The sequence below is a fragment of the Lycium barbarum genome, chromosome 5 (genome assembly GCF_019175385.1).
Source record: "Lycium barbarum isolate Lr01 chromosome 5, ASM1917538v2, whole genome shotgun sequence".
Taxonomy (NCBI): domain Eukaryota; kingdom Viridiplantae; phylum Streptophyta; class Magnoliopsida; order Solanales; family Solanaceae; genus Lycium; species Lycium barbarum.
In genome coordinates, this window is record NC_083341.1 from 19,616,471 (window position 1) to 19,640,772 (window position 24,302).

The window sequence follows — 24,302 nt, forward strand, 5'->3', positions numbered from 1 at the left end:
TCAGCTCCAACATAAGGGAAACCCCTAGGGTTTCCCTTAATTCTTTTTCTCCTCCGCGCCTCCCTTCCCCCTTTCCCTTCTCTTCTTTCTCTTTCCGCTTTCTCGCCTCTCCTTCATCATCTTCATCCCCACCACGCCGCCGCTCCTCTCTTGTCGTCATCCCCACCACGCCGTTCCCTTTCCCTACCCCCGCTCCTTTCTTTCCCTTTCATCATCATCATCGCCGACGACCCCCACACCGCTACCCCACCACGCTCCTCTTCCTTTTTCCCCCGCTCCTCTCCCCCTGTTTTTTCTTCAACACAAAAGAACCCCCCAAATCCCCATAAATAGTAGGGAAGGATGACAGTTCCTTGAACCCCGAAAAAAACCCCCCTATTTTGTAGTTTTTTTTTTATTGTTGTTTGGAGCGGCAAAAATCCCCTAAAGGGATCACAAGGTTGGAGAACCCCTAAGATTGCCTTGCAAAAAAAAACGAGCTAAAGGAACCCACAATCCCTCGAAAGTAAACAGATCGAAAAAATGAAAACCTCGAATCCCTTGAGTCCTTTAAAATATTAAGTCTTTGAATCCCAAAAATCCCCTAAAAAAAGAAAAGATTCTGAATCTGTAGTGGTAATAGTTCTGAATATCGAGTTAAGAAAACGAAATTATTTTTTTTCTGTTTTCGTTTGCATTGGTATTGCTTTGAATCCGAGCATCGCAAGCTCGGATTCGAGAGTGTTCGAGTGGATATCGAGGCCCTGTACCCACTTCGCTGCACCCGGAGAAGGTAATTACCCTTTTCTATTTGTTTTCGCATCCTTCAGTTGCTATTCTATATGCTGTTTAGTTAGAGTTGATTAGCTCAGTTTAAATAGTTTGTTTGCATGTCGATAGTAATTCAGACTTAATTTGTTTGGTATGATGGTTTGATTATCGAGCTTGGCTCTGTTTGTGTAATTACATGTATTAGGTGCGATAACTGGGCTTTAATTGATTCAAATGTGTGGTTTAATCATGTTAGTTGGTTTAAATTGCGTAATGTTATACAAATCTGGTTAATTAGTCAGTAGGATATTCGAACCCGTTTAAGGGTTGTTGTTAGGTCAGGCATAATTAGTAGTCGAATCTGTGGCTGATTTCTGTTTTACTTCTGATTATATTAACGAAGAACACCTCTATAAGTTTGTTCAATGTGGTTTAATAATATCATAGTAATAAGGTAGGTTAGCACAATCCTCGGAGATTCATTGATACTTGTTTATGCTCAGTTTTAATTAGTTTCAGTCACCTGTAATTTGCTGAAATGAAATCAGTATGATCAGACATGCTATTAGTATAGTCCGTAGATTTTGTTTGATATTGAAGTAGCCTGGGGATGCTGTTTGGTTTTGTTAACTGAATCAGGATTTTGTATTGAATTATTGACTCATAATTTGTGAAAACATGGTTAGTTTAAACTTCAATAATGTAGAGGATTTTGCCTAATCCAATCCAGTCTGCATATGTCACTCTAAATTGGTCTTTGTGTCCAAATTCGCATGATGAATTACCTGCAATTTAGTGGTATATTTAATTAAGATCTTCTGCCTAATATTTAAGACTCTGGCTGTTTTATTCTTATCATGTTATACTTTCCCCTTATTTCTCTGATATTTTCCTCTGTTTCTAAGTATCTAGTTCATGCCCCCTGTTAAATAGGAGTCCAGTATGCAAATCTGTTTGTTTGTCTGTTGTGTGTTGTCTTTTTGAGTGCTTGTTGCAGTATCTTAAAATGATGTCTTAAATATGCCAACAAAATTTGAAATTTGCTGCTGTTTGAGTATTCTTTATCATCATAGATAGTGCATTACTGAACATTTTCTTAAGTCTGAATATAGGTTCGGCTGGTATTAGTGTACTTAGTTGTATTGGCCTCTCTTCGTTTTATTTTTCTATCTGATCCTGCTGCCCCCTGTTTGATTTATATTTATGATCCAAATGCTCAGTTGGCTTATGTTCAGTTTAGCTTAGCTTAGTAGCTTTAAGCATATTCCTGTTCTCGTTAGCTCAGTTTCGTTTTAGTAGTTAAAATGCTTAGACATTCATGTTTCAGGTGGTTCAGTTTCCAGACTAGTAGTTAGCAGAATCTGCCTATTCATGTCTTAATTCAGTTCAGATGATTTTAGTCTTATTAGCATGTCTGTGTTCATATGTAGCTCATTTGAATATGCTGAATGCTCATTGCCTCTGTATGACTGAAATGCCTCTGTATGACTGAAATGTACATACCTATTTTTTAGTTCCCTTGCCCTTCCCTCTGGTAAGTAGGTAACTGTGGTGTTTGAATATTTTGTTGGAAGTCTTAAATGAATGAAGAATAAGTTTTTTTTCATTTAGGAATAAGAAGTACCTTGGCCTTTTGGCAATCTGCATATATAAATCTGAAACTGTCCATTTAGGAATACATTTTGTTCTCTTAGATTCACGCTTAGTCCGCTAGTCTGTCAAGCATGTGTAGATTGGTATATCGGTTTGGGTTTGAAGCACATAAGTTGACATGACAGTGCATGAATTTCCTTTTCTCTTGTTTGCATTTTTTTGAAATCTGCCCATGTTGGCTTATGTCCTTCTATTCCTCATCTAGTTTTGTTTATGGTATGATATACCTCGAAGTATACATAGTATATGAGCCTTAGTATACACCGAGTGTATACAAGGGTTGCACATTAGTGTATACCTTTCAGGTATATCAAGTGTACTATGAATATTATGTGTATACCAGCCTTCGCATATGTCCAAATTCTATACACGTTTAAGAATAATGAATGATACACTATTTGATTCTGCCCATGCTTGAGTATTGCCTGTTTATATGTGTGTGGTGGCTAATTTGTGTATGCATGGATTATACTTAAGTATACGTAATATATATATATATATATATATATATATATATATATATATATATATATATATATATATATATATATGATCTACGGAGTTGTTTGAATTTATATTTTTTTACATGTTTAACCTTATTGATCGTATACTAATCCTTTTCCCTTCATTTTCATGCATGACCATCATATACGAGTCCGAGGGACTCGTTCTTCTTCCGCATTCGGCGTTGGGCTAAAAGCCCAACGAGATCTTCCCTCGGTCCACCCTTGTCCACAGCAAAAATGGAAAATACAAAATTATGGGCCAAAGCCCAATAGACAAAAACAGCTGCAGCAGTCAATATAAAGAATTTGCTGGGCCGAAGCCCAACAGCAAATAGGTCCAGCAGTTCCCAAAGGGGCTGGCCCATTCGATATTTATTTACCCCTTTTATTTTATTTTGTGCATTTAACTTGTATTATGCAACTAACCTTTTATCTTGCTTTATTTTCTTAAATTAGATGAACCTTAGCAAACTAGTGGGGTTTAGTTTAGTAATGGGTAGTTGAACTGATAATTAGTATCATACGTTTCACTCTCTTTCAATTTTTATATTAAAATTTTTTAGTATTTGTCTTCATTAGAATAATCGATTTTCAAAAGAGCATGACTATATATTTTGAGCTAAGGAATCATGATTAAATATTCAACGTGCCACTAATATGTAAATATTAATCCAACTACATTCTATAAATATTCTAGATTGATTAGATTATAAATATATTTAGCTAAATATAGTTAAATAGAGTCAATATAAAAGAGAAAACTCATGCCTCTTTTCATCATATTAAAACAAGTCTAGGCTTCTTTTTTTACATAATATAATTTCTATTTAAAGTTCACATCTACTAAATCTTCTCTTAAAAAAGTTATTATATTTTAAATAGCACTATCATACTTTTATTGGAAGCCTTAACAACTTTTATAAGTCTTATTTCAACATGACATTTAAAGTTTTCTTTTATACAAGTTATTATATTTTTCTATAAATCTTATTTCAATTAACATTATTTTATTTTTAAAAACTTCAGCAATATTTTTAAGTCATTTTCTAAAATTTAAGCACTGTATTTAATTTAATTAATTAACCTAAGTTTGGTCGGATAACCGTAAGATAACGGATTCTAAAGGATGCCTAACCCCTTCCCTTTAGGATAATATAGAGCCTTTACCTAGAATCACACTGGTTAAGCAGACCATTAACGGAGGTTTAGTTTTTAACTTTACCTTAGTTAATATTTAGGTGTCCTAATTCACCGTTAAATTAATTAGGTGGCGACTCCTTAAAACAAATAATTTAGGAATCTCCAATACGTCATACTCCTAATTTTGACTCCGGTTAAAATGGGGTGTGACACTATAGAGAGGTTAAAGGCTCGACTAGTCATAAGAGAGGACATACAGACTGAAGGAGTTGATTTCAATGAGACCTTTTCCCCAGTAGTTAAAATGACTACAATCAGATGTTTTCTAGCTATTGCAGTAAAGAAAGGTTGGGATGTTTCACAATTTGATGTGAATAATGCCTTCTTGCAAGGTGATTTGCAAGAAGAAGTCTACATGAAATTTCCTTCTGGTTTAGATCCACCTATTCCTGGTTTGGTGTGCAGACTTAGAAAGTCTCTATATGGCTTGAAACAAGCTTCTAGGCAGTGGTATGCCAAGCTTGCTGGTGCATTAACATTTAAAGGATACACAGCGTCACTCAATGATTACTCTTTTTCCTTTAAACATACAGGGTCTTTGATTTCTATTGTTGCAGTGTATATTGATGATATACTTATTACTGGCAATAATCATCACGAAATGAGGGATCTTAAGGTGTTCCTTCATTCAGAATTCAAGATTAAGGACCTTGGTCTCATCCACTATTTCTTGGGGATGGAAATCTTAAGGGAAGATCATGGTATGATTATCAGTCAGAAAAAGTATACCTTGGATCTCCTGGATGAATTTGATGTTTCCCACCTTGCCTCTGTCTCTTCTCCAATGGATCCATCAGCAAAACTGTCTGCAACAACAGGAGAAGTATTATCAGATTCCAACATTTATAGACACCTTGTTGGAAAATTGAATTATTTGACTCATACTAGGCCGGATTTATCTTTTGTTGTTTTGACATTGAGTCAATTTATGCAAACACCTACTATGGATCATTTTAATGCTGGATTGCGAGTGTTGCGTTACCTTAAGAAATACCCCTGTCATGGGATTCTCCTCAATGCTTCGCCGAGTTTTTCTTTATCTGCCTTCTGTGACGCCGATTGGGCGACTTGTCGTGACACTCGTCGTTCTGTAAGTGGGTTCTTTATTAGTTTGGGTGGATCGCCTATTTCTTGGAAGTCCAAGAAACAAGCTTCCGTCTCTTTATCCTCCGCCAAGGCTGAATACCGTTCCATGCGGCGATTGGTTGTGGAATTGACCTGGATAACTCGTTTACTTTCAGATCTATCGATTCCTTCTCTGATTCCGGTTCCTGTACATTCTGACAGAAAGGCGGCTATTGACATTGCTCGGAATCCCGTGTTTCATGAAAGAACGAAACACGTTGAGCTCGATTGCCATTTTGTCCGGCAACAAAATCTCTCCGGCTTGATTTCTCTTTCTTTTGTGCCGTCAAAGGACCAGCTTGCCGATATTTTTACAAAATCTTTATCTAGGCCGTCGCATCATCATCTTCTTCGCAAGTTGGGAGTCACTACGATCCCCTCCAACTTGAAGGGGGTGTAGGAATTACTGAAATTAACGATGATGATGAACAGAGAGGATGAAGAACTACTTAGGACATATCGAACAAAAGTCCTAAGTGTTCAAAGTGGTCTTAGAGCCTGTTTGGATGGGCTTATGCCTATAAGCTGCAAACAGCTTATAAGCTAAAAAAAATAAGTTGGGGTAGTCTAACTTATTTTTTTTGGCTTATAAGCTGTTTTCAGCTTATAAGCTGCTTTAGATAATCTAAGTCAAATGGGCCTAATTATTTTTTTGAGCTTATTTTAAGCACAAAATGACTTTAAGCTGGCCAGCCAAACACTCAAAAAAGCTGAAAACAGCTTATAAGCAACTTATATGCAACTTATAAGCCAATCCAAACAGGCTCTTAATGGGCTGATGCAATTTTCGTGTGGTCTTAATGGGCTGATGCAATTATTTTGTGTATTGGGTTGTTTGAACTATTGGGCTCAAAATTCAGCAGAACAAGGATATGGCCCAATATCATAGTTTTCTCAAGATTGCATCTTAGCCTTCCAAAAGTTGACAAATGAATATTAGCTATGTGATCAATTAATCTTGATGAACAAGGACAAGTCACTATCAGATCTACATAGAAGGGAATAAAGTTAGTTAGAGAGTAGCCAATAGGATTTAGACAAAATTGTATAGGAATTAAATTATTCTTTTATTCTTATTTTAGGATACATGTATAAATAGGTGCACCTTCTTTTCAAGAATACACACAGAAAAATTCCAAATCATCTTTCATTACATTTTGTACAATTTTATAGTACTTGAGTAATTTGTAGTGTTATTTACCAATTCTGTTCCAATAAAATGACCCAATTTTCCTTAAGATGTCGAGTCAACATTCCCTCACCCTTTAAAGTGTCAAGATCCCTCTCTTACGAAAGAGAAAAAGATTAAATTTTCCTCTATACTATTCAAATTCGAATAGCTTTGCTCTTCTTCAAAATTTTGTATAATATTGCTGTTGCTGTTAGAATAAGAATTTTGCTTTTGAACGATTATTAATGCATGTGTCAGGTTCAGATCCATGTTATGTCAAAATTCCATTAACGATAAAGGTGAATACGGAATGATTTGTTAACTGAAACAATATAAATGGACCAAATATGTAACGAAAGACAAGACTGAACAATTTCAACTACTCTTTCTGTTTCAAAAAAACTATCCTTTTTTTTTTAGTCTGTCTCAAAAGAATTGTCACATTTCTATATTTAGAAACAATTTAACTTTATGACATGATTTACAACCACACAAATATCTAAGGCTTGTTATGGACCACACATTTCAAAACTCTTCCTTTATTTCTTAAATTTTATGTCAAGTTAAAAGAGGACAATCTTTTTGAGACGGGGGAGTAGTATATAGGCTAAATCTGAGTCTTTTCACTTATTTTTTATAATAATATGATTGCTATATCCTAATCATTATTTGAATACGAGAGATTTATTTTTAAGAAAAAAAATGTAGGAATTAATAATAAAGCCCTTCAGTCAATAAAGAATTACTCCCTCTCGACATATTTATTTGTTCATGTTTGACTTGACGCACTCTTTAAGAAGCAATAAATAAACTGATAATTTTATTATATCACTTCTAATTATTATATGTTAGGAAATGAATTGAAAATAATTATAGTACTTAATAATAAGGGTAAAATAGATATAAAATGATGAAGTATATCTTGGTTTCCAAACTCGACAAGTAAAATTAAACATCTATTTTTTAGTATAGTAAATATGTAAAAGTAGACGAAGAGAATATAATATAAGGACAATGAGACATGTCGTTGTGTGGAATGTTAAATTATATGCTATGTTCCTTAGAACTTGACACACTTTTCTTATTTTGATTATATGCCGAGAACTCTGCCAACAAGTGCAAGATACTCAAAAGTATAATCTTTAAGTTTCTTTATATTGCATTTACGTTTAAGTTTTTTATGGTTCAAAAGAATATATACATCCTTCAATTCCCTTTAACATTGTGGAATTTTCTTGATGTTGTACCCTGGGACAGAGATATTTGCCAAATCTTGAATCCATCTTTTTCTTCTACACATGGTGCATTAGTTTTGTGCCTTTAATTGCCGAGTGCTTCGACTGGCAAAATTACAACATTTTTCTCAATAACAAAGTCATAAATTCCAGAAAAAGTATATTATACCTGTAACTAAGATAGTAATTAATTAACAGTTTTACTAGTGATTATAACTCAAATTTTAAATTTTTTTATGAATGTCAATTGGTCTCTCTCCCCCACCCCCTCCGGTCAATAGGTCAAGATTAGTTGAATTCTATTTTCCATCAATTAAAAAAAAATAAAAAAAATTAAAGGGCTACCTACAGAGGGCGCACGTTAAGAGAAAAAGCTCTCGGCACACTTTAAGTACAGATTACTAATGTACGCTTAGCAACGATGGCTTGTCAACGGCACATTGTTCACCAGCCACCGGCGATGATGACAAACATAATAAAGGACGAACAGTTACTCCAAACTCTGGAATCCCTCACACACTCGCACCTTTAAAACTTGGACACTAATTACCCAAAGCGGGAAGTACTGATACGATGGTTTCCCTGTCGGAAAAAGCACTGCAGTACCAGAAGCAAGGAAAGACGAACCTGAGGGTTCCAATAGGGTAAGGAAACTTCTATTCTCAGCTGGGTGGCAGATTAGACCACCAAATGCAGCGGAGCACCACGCAACACCACTAACTATGGCTGATGTTGTTCGTGGGAATCGACAATTGCAAAATGGTATGCATCTTGACTATTATCCACCGGTAATTAAAGATGGTCGGAAAGTAGTGAGAATAAAGCCCCATGAAGTAGAAGCTGAATGCGAAAAATGGGAAAATGCCCTGATTGGTCATGTACTAGGGGACTCGGCTCCCCTCCAGTGGGGATCTCCTCCATTTCATCCAGTACACCTTTAAATGAGCAACATCTGTCCACTTTTTCAATCAATGGTCCATATTTAATTTCCTTAACTGATTGTCTAACTAGAGTTAAAAAAAAAAATCTGCAAAGCAACGCAAATCAAAGGTGCATATCACTGACTCCATTCTCTGAAATTTGATATTTCAGTTGCACCCTATGGATCTTGTTCTTCTCTTTTTTGAATGATTTAAAGGAAAGATGTGTTATTTCTTAATTGTGCAAGAAACAGAGTAAAAGTCTTCTGTTAAATCAACAACAACGATTGACCCAAAAAAAAAAAAAAAGGAAGTCAATCCTTCAAATTGGGGTCGTGTGAAAATGAACCAAAGCATGTAATTTGGAGGTGAAAATCCCACAAAAAACTATGAAATTTTCGTTTTCCCTCTCTGTTTCGCCATTGATTTTCTTCCATTATCAAACAACCAACAACAACAACTAAATTTAATTGCAACAAGGTAGAACTCATAAATTAGTACTCATCTTCTTCTTTTCTGAGAAAGAAATGATAAAAGCAACAATTGGAGAGATTAGGAGAGAGAATATTTTATCATGGTTAAAACATCTTTGGTTAATCAAATAGATCTGATCCGTTAGATTATTTAAGAGACATGTGGCGAAATTTTAAGGCTGTACTTGGGGAAATGGAGGGATGAAGTACTGGAGGTGAGCCAAACCGCTCATTTTGACGTGATGTCTTGTTTCACCTTTTTCATCCGGTTTGGCTCACCTCCAGTACTTCATCCCTCCATTTCCCCAAGTACAGCCTTAAAATTTCGCCACATGTCTCTTAAATAATCTAACGGATCAGATCTATTTGATTAACCAAAGATGTTTTAACCATGATAAAATATTCTCTCTCCTAATCTCTCCAATTGTTGCTTTTATCATTTCTTTCTCAGAAAAGAAGAAGATGAGTACTAATTTATGAGTTCTACCTTGTTGCAATTAAATTTAGTTGTTGTTGTTGGTTGTTTGATAATGGAAGAAAATCAATGGCGAAACAGAGAGGGAAAACGAAAATTTCATAGTTTTTTGTGGGATTTTCACCTCCAAATTACATGCTTTGGTTCATTTTCACACGACCCCAATTTGAAGGATTGACTTCCTTTTTTTTTTTTTTTGGGTCAATCGTTGTTGTTGATTTAACAGAAGACTTTTACTCTGTTTCTTGCACAATTAAGAAATAACACATCTTTCCTTTAAATCATTCAAAAAAGAGAAGAACAAGATCCATAGGGTGCAACTGAAATATCAAATTTCAGAGAATGGAGTCAGTGATATGCACCTTTGATTTGCGTTGCTTTGCAGATTTTTTTTTTTAACTCTAGTTAGACAATCAGTTAAGGAAATTAAATATGGACCATTGATTGAAAAAGTGGACAGATGTTGCTCATTTAAAGGTGTACTGGATGAAATGGAGGAGATCCCCACTGGAGGGGAGCCGAGTCCTGTACTAGGGGGACACCAAGCTTCAAAGATATGCTCAAATTTGTCTATAGTGTCTAGAATTTTGTGTCTACTCCAAGAGCCTATTTACATGATGAGGGATATTTCACATTCCTGTTCAATACGAGTGTAGATAAGAATTCCATCATGCAGAATGACCCATACACATACAACAACAGACCAATGATTCTTCGAAATTGGGTGAAGGACTTCAAATTCAAACAAAAAATGCTAAGAATCATACCACTATGGGTACTATTTCCTGGATTACCTGTTTACTATTGGGCTGAAGAAAACTTGGGAATGATTGCTAGTTTCATTTGGAAACCTATATGTGTTGATCTTCTAACAGTTGAAATTTAGAGGATATCCTTTGCAAGGATCCTCATAGAAGTAGACATCACTTAGGAGCTATCTGATGAGTTGTATATTGAGCAGCCTGATGGTTCAATTTTGTTTGAGGAAGTAGATTATGAATGGACTCCAAAATATTGCTCTAAATGTTTGAAACTGGACATGATGATGGAGAATATAAGAAGGAAAGGGACAATGATCAACCAGAGAAACAACAAGAACCTGCTCTTAAGAGGAAGAAGGCAAGAAGAAGAACAAGGCAAGTTCAATCTCAATAACTACCTAAACCCAATGTACAAAATGCTGCTAACAATACTGAAGTGCGACTAGATAAGGGTAAAGGTGAGCAGCAAGTAGAAGATCACCCTTTTCCTTCTTTGGAATCAGTTCAGACTAGACAACAGAGTAACAAAGGGAGTACTAGTTAGAAGCAAGACAATCTCACAAAGACAGGTGAAGGGCCAGGTCCTGGCACAAAGGATCTGTTACACCTCGTAGTCGTGTACGTGAAATCTATTAGGAGTTAGTTGGTTAAGTCTAGACGTGGAGCATTTATCTCATGGCTACGAGGGTTTGAGTTCATATAATAAGCTATGAACGACTCTGGGACCAAGCAAGTCAAGGAAAATAAGTTTGTCAAAAAATTTGAAATAGGATTTGAGTCAACTTTGGAGGGGTATATCTCCATGTGTATTAGGAGTTTTAAGGCGTTTCAAAATCCTAAAATGAAGTTCGTCGAGTCTAGTTTATAATGCAACAAACCGCGCGTCTATAGGACATCGGAGTAGAGAATTATAGACGTTACAACTGAACTGACAGAGCAGAAACAGGGACGCTACAGTACTGCTACAGTGCAGCCGACCTCAGCCCTTATAAAAAGGGTTAAAACCCCATTTTTTTCATCCAAAATTCTCCAAATGTCCCAGAAAATTCAGCACCAAAAAGGGCTCTTAAATATTACATAGAAGTGAGGCTCTTCAGCAAAATTCAAGCTACGGAATACTAATCGAAGACCGAACAACTTGTAGTCGCGATTATCATATCGTTTTGTGTTGGATTTAGCTTGGGAACAAGTGATTATTGGAGATCTTGATATTTTAGTAAAAATAAGGTATGAATCCTTGAATCTCTCCCTTTATCAACCTTGATTAAGGAATAGTTATAAGAATAAAAGTCATAGTTTATTGTGTTGACGTTGTTGGCTTATGGATGAAGCTTGAAGGGAAATTTGAATGAAAATATATATATAATCTTGTGGAATGTTGAGGATGTTGTTGTTAATGTTGTTGGTATTGTTTGGGAGTTGTTTTAGTATTTGGAGGAAGTCGTCGATATAGGGGAGGTGTTGCCCAAATTTTCGTAACCCAAATTAGTCTTCCATAATTATTACTTATAAGTTGATGGATTTATGATGAAAGTGTGATTAATGATATATTTCTCGATATATAGGCTCGGGTGAAGGGCAAGCTTCGATATAAGGAATTATTTAAGTGGTGGCTTGACGGATAAGGTATGTAAGGTGTTCGCTTCCCTCTTTCTTTGGCACGAATCCAATTAGTACATAAACACGAGCGTTCCATAACAAATTCCACTCCATTCTTATGCTTTGTATTTTCAATCTTAAGGTCTTGTTGTTTGATTGATTTTTTTTAAAACATTATTTCACTCATCGTCATCGATTGTTCCTTTGGACCCGATCCGAATTCCATAAAATATTCGGAGGTTAACGACCTTATGTCACCCCGAAAGGCCAAGAATCATATCCTTGATTTCTCATTCAAAATCAGCCTCAGAACATTGCTGCGGAAGGAAAACAGAGTTCTGCGCAGAAAGCCTCAGGACCTTGCGCTTTCCTTCCGCATCGCGGAAGGAAAGCGGAAGCCCACAGAACCTTGTGCTTTCCTTCCGCATCGCGGAAGGAAAGCGGAATCCTGCACAGTTACTTTTTTTTCCAGTCCAGCCCAGTAATGGTATATACATATATATAAATGTATTGCACTATTTTATTACACCGTGCCGCGCTATAGTCGGTCGGGCATGGCGCGTAGATGCGCACACCACTGCAGTGGGCATGTTATGATATTGCCCCGGACGCGGGCTAATGATGATAACACCGAGCCTTAATTGCTGGGCATGATTTTACATATATGACACCGAGCCTTACGGTCGGGCATGGATACTATCTATTATATATATGAGCCTACAAATGATTTTATCATGCATTGCATTTTGTGCTACTTCCAGATGTTCGGTTTTCTTTTGCCTATATTAATGTCACATTTTATCTTAATTATGTTGTTGCCCTCCTGCCTTACATACTCAGTACTTTTATCCGTACCGACGTCCCTTGCACGGGACGCTGCATTTCGTGCTGCAGGCTCTGACAGATTCATTGAGGAGCAACCGCAGTAGGATTTCCAGCTTCAGCGGTGTTAGCAAGTACCACTACTCCGGGCTTGCTATCTTTTGGTATTTTTCTGTTAGTGTAATATATGTTCATATGTATACTCTTAGAGGCTCATGGACATTGTGGGATATGTAAATATTATGTATGGCCTTGTCGGCCTTGATTGGGCTTCTTGATATGTTTTTGATAGCCTTGTCGGCTTTAAGATATACTTGATGTTGTAGCGACCTTGTCGGTCCGCATATGTATATATGTGTTGATTTATCGAGTACTTTTATGTTGGCCCTTTTCCGCGAGCAGACGTTCTTGAGTTATGGTATGTGATGTCCAAGTAACAGTTAAGTCATGTGACTTCGGCCTACAGGTCAGAGCCTGTCATACTCCTCGTCGAGGGTGTGACAGGATCAATCTGATTTTTTAGAGAACAAGCAGAGTAAGTCACCTGAAGTATATAACAGGGCTGAAGCACTTGATCCACCACAATCTCAATTATATTCAGTTATTGGAACATAAGAGGGCTGAATAGGCCCTTCAAGCAAAAAGAGTTGAAAAACCTTTTGCTTAAGAATAAAATGGATTTGATAGGTTGTTTAGAGACAAAAATAAGGGATTATAAGGCATAACAAGTGAAAAGGGAGTTCGGACAAGAATGACAAATTAAATGAGAGGATATGGTTAATATGGATACATGCCACAGATGAGGTCACTATTATGGATTCTACATCCCAACTAGTTCATTGTAAGGTACAAGATAAGGACTCTTCTTTCTCTTATATCATGACTTTTGTCTATGGATTTAACACTGCTACATAAAGAATGAGTCTATGGAATCATCTAAGAACACTGGTTGCAACTATAGTTGACCCTTGGCTGATTCTAGGGGATTTTAATGCTATTCTGTCCCATGAGGATAAAATCAATGGGTGTTCCTATCACACTACAAAAGACTGCAGAGTTTTAGAAATGTGTTGAAGATATTGGGGTAAGGCAGATACTAAGGAGAGGAAATCACTTTTCATGGTGCAACAAAAGATATGAGGCTGCTAGGATTTACAGTCATATTGATTGGGCATTTGGTAATCATGTATGGTTCTTGCACTACAACTATATGGAGGTTGATTTTTAAGAACCAGGGTGCTCTGATCATTCCCCCATTCTCTTAAATTCAATAGCTAATCATACTCAAACTAGAAGACCTTTTAGGTTAGTGAATGTGGTTATGCAACATAAGAACTTTTGAGATCTGGTTCAGGACATTTGGGCTCAGAATGTAGAGGGATACAAGATGTATAGTAACTAGAAGAAGTTTCATATGTTGGCATATCAATCAGGATAGCTACAAAAGAAGTATTCATCCATTGAGAAAAGACTGAACCAATCAGACTAAGATTGAAAGAGGTACAAGATGAACTGGCCTATAGCCTGTTGTTCGACCAGGTACAAGTTAAATTCGAAATATTGACTACTAAGCTTAAAGTTGTGGTTGATTATATTATCAGTCCATCCCAATCAGCTTTCATTAAAGGGAGGAATATTTTGGATAATGTGATTATTGCTCATGAATTGGTGAAAGGTTACTCACAAAAAAGGGTACCTTTAAGGTGCACAATTAAAGTAGACATAAGGAAAACTTATGATTCAATAGAGTGACCTAAAAAGATGATTCTATTGGAGTTTGGGTTGCCCACTAAGCTAGTTGAGCTAATAATGGAATGTGTTACCACAGTTCAGTATCCCCTGTTGATTAATGGTAGATTAACTCCTCTATTCAAAGCCAAGAAGGGGTTATGGCAAGGGAATCCAATGTCCCCTTATTTATTTTTGTTGGTCATGGAATATTTGCATATAACTTTGCTACAATTAAGACATGTTTCACAGTTCAACTATCATATCCAAGGTACGCAAAGCTTGGCATAAGTCATATATGCTTTGCTGATGAGTTGTAAAGCCAATGTAGAGTCTATACACCTACTGTTCAACAGTTTTAAACACTTCTCAGAGGTTTATGATTTTTATGAAAATACGGAAAAGAGCTCATTATATATTGTAGGGGTGGATGATGCTTCCAAAGAACAAATGTTGATTGGGTCTCTTGGTGAGTTGCCATTTAAGTATCTTTGGGGGGGGGGGGGGGGGGGGGGGGGCTCCACCAAGAAGCTATCAATTCATCAGTGCTTACCCTTGGTTGAAAAAATGGTTGCTAGAGTTAAGTGTTGATCATCAAAATTTCTATCTTACGGTGGTCGACTGCAACTGGTCAAGACTGTCTTATTTGAGATGCAAACTTACTGGGCACAAATCTTATTGTTGCCAAAGAGGATTATATCAATGGTGACCACTGTTTGTAGAACTTTTTTGTGGACTGGTAGTAACAATTGCTTCAGAAAATGTTAGATGCAAGAAAATGGCTCCCAAACAACACTAGTATGCAAATGCTCTACAACATGACACTTCATGAGGGATTCAATATAAAGAAATGTTCTTTCTCAATGATGTCTCGGTATCCAAGACCAGACTGGTGCAAAATAGCACTGGTGAAAGGGCTTATATCAAGGCACCAGTTCATCTTATGAATGTCATTATAGAGGAATCTCTCCACTGTAAAAAGAGTGGCTAAATGGGAAATTAGAGTGCAAAAGGAATGTGATATGTGATACTCAGCAAGAGGAGACATTTGATCATTTATTCTTCAAATGTCACTACTCTAGACATGTGTCGACTGCCCTGCTAAAATGGATGGGATTCTCCATGAGTGCAGGTGGTTGGAACGAGGAGATCAATAGTTGATGCAAAGGTTGGGGGACAACAGACCAAGAGCAAGCATTTTGGACTTCTGTTTTATAGCTATTGTATATCATATTTGGGCTGAGCGCAAGGGCATAAGATTTTCAAACAAAGCAATTTGTAGCTTACAAAGACTGAAAGAAATTGTCATACAACTGCACATTGAAGGCCAAAGGCATAACGAATGGAGAATTAGAGCAGCTACTTGTATTTCCTGTTTAAGTTAAATGCAGAGGCTAGATGACTGAATGTAATCACTAGTAGTAAATGTATAGCTAATGTTTGTTTGTGATCTAGCTCCGAGTCCCAATAGAGCGAGTAACTTTGTATAAATACATTGTGGTTGAATGAAAATTTTACGCTTTTGACAAAAGAAAAAAGGGGCTACCTACAGAAAGTAGTACATTTAACTCCCTAGGAGACAAATAAAAGGATATCATATTCCTTCCGGTACTATTTAATTGTTATTTTAATTTTTTTAACAATCGCAAATAAAGAATTAGATATTTGCTTAAATTGTCATTATTTTATTGTTCGATCTCTCATTCTTTTTACTTCTTGCTAGAACATTTATTAGGATATATGGTAATGGTAAAATTAATAAAAAAACTTTCTTAATATTTGAAGATGATTAGACAGGACTCTGTGCATTTTCAGCTTTTCGATCGATGACATGACCTCAGATAGGAGAATATGGAGGTCGCGGATAGTTGATCATAGTCTCGCTACTGTATTTATTAGTTGTCACTCTCTCTCGATGTAGGGATATGTTGGTGTTATTGTAGTTTTTGAAGATAATAAATGTTAAATTTTGGCCTTGAGCCGAACTCACACCTCAAAGCTAGCTCAAAGAGAGGAGGATTGCCCAAATTCTTATAAGGAATTCGGGATTCTCGTTCGTCACATATATGGTATTCCATTCATCAATAAGTATTTTAGAATAACTATTTTTAAATAGAGTGACAAATAAATAGGACGGCAAGGAGACAAACAAGGACACACAGTACAGTAGAGGAGAAAAATTGGGAGACAGATTTGATAAAAAGACCTACTGCAAGGAGAACTAGCTAAGTATGAACGTAGATAGAATTCAATGACTAAACTAACCAACCCATCTAGCTGTTAAAATCATACAAACATTTTCTTACGGACTTTTGAAAAAGTCAAAAGAAAGAACCAAGTGTACTACTAACTCCTCAATGTCCTCTTAATCACATTTGCAGCCAAATGAACAAAAGTACCTCAAGTTTTTCGTGAATAAACATATATCTCCGGAGTTAGTTTGTAATAACAAAAATTATTAACATGTTCACAACTAACTCCCCATAATCTGCATCTAATTTACATAATCCGTGTTGATAATATAATTAAATAATTTGATGAGATGATCACACATTTTAACATGATATTAGAGTAGACAGAGGTCTTTAAATTGAATCTCACACACCCATTATCGAAAAGAATTTTACATGCTTGACCCATAAAAAAAAAGAGAATCAGAGTATCTATATGAACAATATTTAGTACTCCATCATATATTAGTTCTAATATGACCACACGAAAAAAACATACTACATATATCTCAGTGTTGAGTGAATTTTGCAAGTATTTTCCTACCAACCAGTACGTCCTTAAATATTTGTCAGTTGGTCGCAATCTTAAGTCTTGTGACCTACTTAAGTTCCAATTTTACCTCTATTTTGGTTATTACTATACTCCCTCCCATATTAATTTTGACTTGATACTTTTCGTTTATTTTGGCACTCCTTCAATCCAAAATAGGAAAATTTACTTGGCATAGCTTACATTATTACCTATTTATGGAACATAACTAAACTTTACAATAATTATATTTAGTAGCTAAAATATAACATATTTACTTCCTATAGCTATCACTTTTTTAACACTCATCTGATAACTTCCCACACTCCTAAATTTAAGCCCAAAAAAAGGGCCCTCTCTCCTATCCCCCTAAATACACGCCATTATGCCCAATATCCCTTAATTTCCTTCAATTTCAAATCAGTTTTACAATAGTTCATCTTCATTGTTTATCTCTAATTAACTACTCATTAATTTCACTCATAATTCAAATCTAATTCCCAAAAAAGGTAAGATTCTATACTGATTTTTACGTTTCACCGTGTATTTAACCTATATACTTATGTTGTATTTTCAGTATATTTAGTTCGTTTGTATTTTTTAGTTCAGTTGTTACAGATCTGTGACTTAACCAGATCTATATTTTATGTGTATTTTAAGTATATTTTGTATTGTTTATTTTTTCCACATGTTTCTTCAGTTAATTCGTGTTTATTGTTTTTCACCATAACTGTAATTTTTTGTAGTATATTTAACCATTTAAATACAGTCGAAACATACAACAAATATAACTTAGATAAATTCCATAAGTCCACTTTTAATGTACAATGTGTTACAGAAGTTAAAATTTCATCTAAATACACTCCCAATATATGTAAAATATATATGAAATATAGTTAACAGTAAACCAGAATAAGTAGTATCTAACAGATCAGTCAAAATGCAACTAAAATATAGCCAAAATATATACGAAATACAACTATTAAAACATAAATCCAAAACAAAAGGTCAAATCAGTTTATATATAGTAGACTTTTCAAATCTTATTACACCACCAATATAACATAACATCTTGTTAACTGTTTGAATGAGATATGAGATCAAATATGGAATGGGAGGATATTTGCGTGAATCAGGGCACATTAAAAACTGATTTTAATTTAAATTGGAATAGATTTTGTTTCCATAAATATAGCACTTTCAGTTTTCTCAGCGTGTGTATTTCCGTTATATTTATCCTATATTTAAGTCGACGCGTCTACTAGCTAAATATAGGGTCCTCCAGCTACGAAATGTAAATGTATAACATATAGTTATAGGTTGTTAGAAGGAGCTAAAAGGTAGTTGTTTGTGAAAACTTTACTCCAAAATAACTGTTGTTTGGGCCCAACCAATTTGGTTAAAAAAAGTATCGATCGGTAAGAAAACATTAACTCTCCCTCTCTCCTCTCTCTCTCTCTCTATATATATATATACTCTCTCTCTCATATATATATATACACTTTTCGTTTATTTTGGCACTCCTTCAATCCAAAATAACTGTTGTTTGGGCCCAACCAATTTGGTTAAAAAAAATATCGATCGGTAAGAAAACATTAACACTCTCTCTTTCTATATATATATATATATATATATTCCAAATCTATCCTTGCTTTAATATATGATCCAAATAATCTGACAAGAGATAAAAGGGTAATTTAGTCAGATAACTCTAGTGATTAATATTATTAAATTGGTTTGTAATCAGTATGTCAAAACCTGAAATTGTATACTTCTCTTTAAATTGTATATACTCCTTACTTATCGGAGTGAATCTTTAAAAAAATTTACACTTGAAAGAATACATTAAATGAAATTTGACTCACATCAAAATCCAATAGAGTACACTAATTAAAATTGTTTAGATAACGTTTCCTGTACTATATACTTTAAATATAATCTTGAAACGTGTAATCGCCAAATGTTGCATTTCCCCCTTTTATTGAAATTAATGATCATCGAAACTCTACTTACACCTCTTAAACGAAACTCTTGGCAAGGATAGGTGGAATAACTTATTTCGAATAATCTAGAATTTTCCTTTTCAAGAACTCAAGGAACTGGCTAAAATAATGAACCGACCACATTAAATATTACTCCCTTCACCCCAAATTAGTTGTCATATTTCATTTAGCGAAAGTCGATTGGACTAATTTTTCAAATTAAATTGAATTAGATCAACTCAATATTTTACAATTAAAATTTGGATATTCAAAAACCATATAAAAAGTTTTACAAGTTGCAACTTATCAATTGATGTAAAAAATACATTTTAAAGCATTGAGCAAAGTTCACATAATTTAACTCTCGATAAGCGAAACATGACAACTAATTTGAAACGATAGAAATACTCATTAATCATTATTTGAGACATTGTGATATAAGGAACTGGTAAAAACTACCTGGAATGAAATTAGTAAGAAAACAACGCAAGTAGGTAAATACGAGCGACCACCACAAGCGTGATGGAATAATAAAGTTCTTCTATCTTTAATTAGAGGTCTAAGTTTTGAAAATGAGTCATTTTTATAAGAAACGTTAACAGACTCTTTACGTCACAAATTCGTATTAAATAGACTAGTGTTGTGAATATTAGATGATTAAACAAAAAGGGTAAAATATAGTGAATTGACCTTAGCACAAAATCGAGCTAAATGGGTTTAAAAGCAAGAAATTAATTGAAATAAGAACCTTCTAGTACATATGCCATCAAAATATAATTAAGAGAAAATAACGTTAAAGAGCTATAATTAAAAGTTGCTAACATAAATAACATAACTTTACATCTTTATATGAATAGCAAATTTTATATCATTTATAACATATACATAAAATTCGGTAAGTTTATTAATGGAGATTCCACATAATTAGGGACTCACATTTATCATGGGGTCAATTTCCATCAATATATTTTTACTACATTTCCTCTTTCTTCCATAACCTCTCTCTCTCTATCTCTCTCTCGTTCATAACTAAAACTTATCTTCCCTCTTTAATGAGGTTGCTTGAGGGAATTTGTGATAAATTATTTTCATCAAATTCTATTTTAATGTTGAATAGCTTTTTCTGTAAAATATACATTAAATATATGTCAGCTATATTAGATAACGATTGTGTTTATATAATGTAAATATTTCACTAATATATCATATATACTGTTTATACTATATTTATATCAAATATATGAATAGCCTATATTCAATATTATAATACATGTAACTAAACAAGATCATATACATACTATTTAAATATGTACAACAATACTATATTTATATCAAAATATATGGATAGCATATATTCAATATTATAATGCATGTAACTAGACAAAATCATATGCATACTATTTAAATATGTACAACATATTTAATATATACAGCTAATATATGGTTTATTGTATATATCTTTGGAATAGAAAATACAAACTACTAATCAAATTTTTAATATGTTGAAACAATATATATAATATGATTCGAATTTTTAAAAAATTACTAGTATTAAAGAAAAAAAAAGACACTAGAAAAAGGAAGGGTAAAAAAAAAATTGCTAGTATAAATAAAAAGAATATAAGAACGGAAGAGATTAGGGAAAAAAAATCTTTTTTTAGTCAACCGTTATTAGCATTTTTTGAGGAATTAGTTGAGAAAAAAGAGGGATATATTTATGGCAGATATCTTTTTTCCTCATTTAATAGGAGGCTATGCTAATATTGTGCAGAATCTTTCTTTAGGTCTTTAATAGGAGTTATGTTAATATGATAAATATTATTTGGCTATAATTGATAGAATCAATCTTATGTTAAATTTAGCAATATCAATTTTAAGATTTCTTACTTACGTGATCATTATGGCAATATCCTGTCCGTGTAGCATATTATGGCAATATCCTGTCCGTGTAGCATACATCCACGTCGTTAATTTAACAAAATCTAATCCACTAAATGTTTTAATTCCATGAGAATTATTTAGGCCGGTGAGTGCAATTACTATAATAGCTATTTCTTTTTGGTACATGCTATAATAGCAATGAATCTTAAATTCATAATTTATCCATGGATTTGGGGCTGCCCACGTTGCTAGACACTGGCACTCATTAGTCAAGCACAAACTCCAAACACCACAGAAAACAGGAGAAAAACAATATATTTTTTCTACAACAAGCAAGAGTCGGTTCTGCAAAATGTCAAGTTATATACTCATTGTGGGAAAAAATTCAAACACCTAACAAAGGGTCACATGACAACTTCCTTATTAGTTTACAACTTCCTTATTAGTTTCATTCTTTTACGTAATGTGGATGTCGTATTAGTCACATTCTCACCTTGTCATCCTCATTCCTAATTACTATAAGTCCACAAAGCATCAAACTACCAGTACTATACTAGTATATTTTCCCGTGTATCAATTTATGTGACATATTTAACTCGGCAGGAAATTTAATTAAGAAAGAACGAAATATTTTTGAAATTTATGATGTTAAATATGTCATGATATTTGTGTGACTATAACACTTTTAAAACATATCATTATTTTTATAATTGACTAATAAAAAAATATCATATAAATTGAAATTGAAAAACTTATCTAGTCAAACAAGTTTTTTAAATTTTACTCTCAAATTCTCCACCTAAATTTCTAAAAGTCGTGGAATTGGAGTTTGTTTCTTAGTGGAGAATCGAATTCATCCTCAATATTCAAAGGAACTTATCCCAAAAAAAAAAAAAAAAAAAGTGTTTAGTACAACAATAATAACATACCAATTATAATTCCACAAAATGAGATCTGTAGAGAGTAGAGTGTTACAATGTTTAGTACATTTCTTATTTTCTTCATCCAATAATAGACATGACATCATAGTTGAATAAGAAATTTATTAGATTAAAAGCTCGTAATACAGAAAGTAATGAAGGGCATATCAGCTTAATTCCTCATACTTTACGGGTATATTTGACCCTTTTTCACTTATTAATCATCTAACTAGGTTAATTAATGGGTGCCGTTAGAACCGTTAGAATAAAGTCAAATTCGGACCAAATATTAAATGAAAAGGGCATATTTGTGCTAACGTATTAACGACGAGCAACTTCATTTAATTTCGCACAGTTTAAGGACATATTTTATGCTTTTCTCCATTTTATAATGAAGTTTTTGCACGCAATGGTCTTTAATTTGTACCCCTCGTATCTATAGTATTTAATTTTTGCTGCTGCTGCTCATTTAATAATTAAAATATCCAAACTTGCTTCGCGCAACATGAGTCCTGTTACATTTATCTTCGGAAACTGAACTTTTGCTTCACTCGGCATAATTATGTAGGAATTATGTTATGCAGCATAATTTTGTGTAATATTTTTAGAATTTGTTGTAGTGCTCAGAAAGAAACTGGAGGTATGCCTTTTGGGACATATGTTCTTTATCCTTTTTTAAGTTAAATAACGTGCCTGTTTTTGTAGAGTTTGATGTGTTTTCGGCCATTTTTATGTTGAGTTTTGAAACTTTTGTCATATCCGGCATAACTGGTGGGATATTATGATACGAAAATATAAACTTATGCCGAGCGAAATCTAGACTTATTCCGCACGAAAAGCGTTGAAGGGAAAAACTTAAAGACCACAAATTTGAAGAGCTAAAATTAGAGAGCACCCCGAAATAAGGGCATTTGTGCGAATGACCTGTTTATAATTAGAACCAACCCGTATGTTGAGAGAGAGAGAGAGAAAGGCAGCCCGATGCACTAAGCTCCCACTATGCGCGGGGGTTCGGGGAAAGATCGGATCACAAGGATCTATTGTACGCATTCTTATCATGCATTTATGCAAAAGGCTGTTTCCAAGGCTTGAACCCTGAGAGAAGAAAAAACATACACTAAGTACAACAATAGGCTAAAATTTCATAATTAACAATGAAATTGTATTTCTCTTAAGCTATAAAGGGTTGCAAAAGTCAGGCATGATGCAGTAATGAGAAACTTCGACTCACATTAGTGAGGGATATTTGCCTAACCAAAGACTAGAGCAAGCAGCCCATGATACAAAAATGAAAAATTAAAGCACCAATAACTAGAAAGCAGAAATTGAAATACAAATTTAAAAAGGAAATCTTTTATTTTCTCACGTGGAGCTGCTCAAAACATGAGTAGTTTTCTTTCAGACGCAAGCAATTACGATTTATTACGTTAAAAGGAAATAGACTGAAAAACATAGATTCTGTTTAAGACTAAGAAACATTACGTCCATTTCAGTTCCCATGTCATAATTTGTCTTAAAAAAAATTGAATGTTGTGATCTTCAATAGAAGAAGTGTAATAATTTATCAAATGTATGCCCTTCAAATTCCTTGGTATTAAAATGTTACGTGGAATGTTAGAATTAAAAAGTTACTTCACTTATTTCAATTTATGTGGCTTGATTTGAAATGTGAGCGATGGTCAAACTACATAATATGAATTCGGACAGAGAATTTTCAATTTTTTTTTTTTGAAATACAATCTACATACGATTGGAAGTTGATAATAAACACTACAAGAATTGTTAACAATTCAAAATATTTCAAAAGTATTTGAAACTAATCATGGTTCCTTTGACTCTCTAAATAGCAACTAATTAAGACACGAAATTGGAATGGGGTGAATATTAAATATAAAATTTGACATTCTTTTTTAAACTAATCAAAATGAAAATAAGACACATAAATTGAAATAGAGGAAGAAATATTTAGTGTTCTTTCTTTTCTTGAATTTTATTCTTTTTGTTACTATAATTAACTGTATCCGATAAAAGTTTATTATATTCGACTAATTTAATTTCGTTTCGCATGAACTCCGTGTAAGGCTGAAGTGCTTCCTATCAATAATTTCTTTATGTTCAGAATTCGAACTCGATACTTTTAATTAAGGATGAAAAAATCTCATCGTCCCACGAACGAGTTTTCTATTTTCCTGGCTATTGAATGTTGACACATACTTTTTCTATTTTTTCCTCGTGCGGTAGACTTAGTCACCAAAATTCCGCACTGTACACTATAATTCCATTTACATTAGTTGTCAACATTTTCCATTTCATTCATTCCCTTTCTCTATAAATACCCCTC

The 24,302-nt window shown here is 34.1% G+C and overlaps 1 long non-coding RNA gene across 1 annotated transcript; it reads left to right on the forward strand.

Moving 5' to 3' along the window:
- Nucleotides 1-9,301: 9,301 nt before the first annotated feature.
- On the forward strand, nucleotides 9,302-14,832 carry LOC132640653 (uncharacterized). Its single transcript, XR_009582318.1, has 3 exons — nucleotides 9,302-11,496; nucleotides 11,835-11,895; nucleotides 12,763-14,832. It is a non-coding gene; the product is annotated as an uncharacterized LOC132640653 (long non-coding RNA).
- Nucleotides 14,833-24,302: the final 9,470 nt, after the last annotated feature.